General features: G+C 44.2%; 1 pseudogene; it reads right to left on the bottom strand.

The window, feature by feature from the left end:
* Positions 1 to 969: 969 nt before the first annotated feature.
* Positions 970 to 1,489, bottom strand: LOC109701477 (large ribosomal subunit protein eL29 pseudogene; annotated as a pseudogene).
* Between the last annotated feature and the right edge of the window lie 465 nt (positions 1,490 to 1,954).

The raw sequence follows: 1,954 nt of genomic DNA, 5'->3' as shown, positions 1-1,954 counted from the left end.
TAGAATGACTGCTTTGTAAACCTAAGGTCTTGTTTGCATCTTGAATCCTCACCATTAACAGTGACAGACACTGGCAGAGGGGTGGTCCCAGGAGGGCAACTAGGACAGGCTACTGGAGTTTGCAGTTCCAGTCCCAGCTCTGCCCATCTGACTCAAGTAACAAGATGTTTTGGTCAGCTTTCTAAGATGTGACAAAATACCTGAAATAAACAACTTGAAAGGAGGAAATGTTTATTCTGATTCATGGTTTCTGAGGTTTTAGTCCATGGTCCCTTGACCCTGTTGCTTTGGGACTCTGGCAGTTTACCAGAGTACAACATGGTAAACGCTCATGGCAGAGGAGGTTGCTCTCACCATGCAGACTGGAAGCAAAAAAGAAGGGACTGGGATCCAAAATATACCCTTGAAGGGACATCCCCAATGACATAACTTCCTTTCATGAAGCCCTACCTCCTAAAGGCTCACCAACTCCCAGTAGTGGCACAGGAAAGCAACCAAACCTTTGAGGGACACTTTAGATCCACACAGAGTTGTTTCTGGTGTATGGATCTCCTTCCTTCTCCAACAGGACTGCAAACCTTGTTGGGGCAGGAACTTTTGTGTCCCTGGGGGTGAATGCAGAGCCCTGGAATGTCAGCACTGACATCTGCCTGACATACAACAGCCTTCCCGGTGTTCCAGTGTGGAAGGTTCTCCTGTAGGCCTTTTTCATTGTCTCCCATAAGTCTGGGCCTAGCAGAGCAACTGTATTAACCAGTTTACAGATGAGAAAACTGACACTTAAGAGACTCCAAAGTGAGTACCCATCCCGTCACTCAGCAAATTGGTAATGAAGTTGAAGACAGAATTGCATCTGCCTACTCTCCATCCCCTACAATCAGGGGCTCATTTTTATCTCTTTCTTTAAAAACAAAAACCAGATCCTGCCTCAGAGTTATTTGTAGTAGCATAGGACACCAGGCCCCTGCAGATGGCAGCCAGGAGGTCACATCAGTTCATCTGTACTCACAATGGCAGGCAGAGAGGCCTTTACTATGGGGCCTTCACAGGGCCTTGGGCCCCTTTGGGAGTCTGCGCTGGCGCCTGCACCTGAGCAGGAGCTTGAGCTGCAGTGGAAGCTGGAGCCACAGCCTGGGTCTTGGCCTTTGGCCAGCTGAGCCTATGACCCTTGGCCATGTAGGCACAAACAGCTTCCAAAGCTTGAGGAAGCCAAGTCGCTAAAGCTTGTGGTTGGCACCCTTTGAGATTTTATGTTTGTTGACCTCTTTGGGCTTTACAAGGGCCTTGACAGCCTCGGCAGGAGCACTCATGGCCTTGGCATCGTTTGCCTGCATCTTCTTCAGGCCCTTCCTGTGTGCTTCTTAGCACCTCGGGAACTGAGGGTCTCCCTGCTGAGACATTCCTATCTTTGTAATCAGAGTCTCTTGATGCCATTTCTGTGCCATTTTCAGGACTGCTTGTGTGTGGTATGATTCTTGGATTTGGCCATGTCTATACCATAATCATGGTTCCTTCCAAAAGCTCTGGAGACCAGGAAGAGGAGAGCTTTTATCCTTTTTTAAATCTTGTTTCCCAGATAGATTTTTTAAAAAAATAAAAATGGTTCTATTGCTTTAAAAAGGTTTTAAAGCCCAGAAGAATGTTTTCAAATTTTTAACTGATACTAATATTCGATATTTGGGAATGAGAAATTGGAGTTTCTGGGAATTCTCAGGCATTTCTGGAATCATAAATTATCCCATAATTTTCATAACACTCTATTTACCTACTTTTAAATAGCAATGAGTGACCATAATAACAAACAATAACTATTTTTCCATGATAGGATGGAGATAAGTTTCACTTTTCTGTAAAAATATGAAACAATATTGGGTGACAAAATTATTTCAATAATATCTAAAAATTATTTCTACCTGGCACAGATACTAGATATAGAAAATGTTAAAAAGAAGGG

Source organism: Castor canadensis, chromosome 13 (assembly GCF_047511655.1).
Source record: "Castor canadensis chromosome 13, mCasCan1.hap1v2, whole genome shotgun sequence".
Classification (NCBI taxonomy): domain Eukaryota; kingdom Metazoa; phylum Chordata; class Mammalia; order Rodentia; family Castoridae; genus Castor; species Castor canadensis.
Note: the sequence above shows the minus strand (reverse complement) of the source record. Positions and strands in the feature narration are given on the sequence as shown.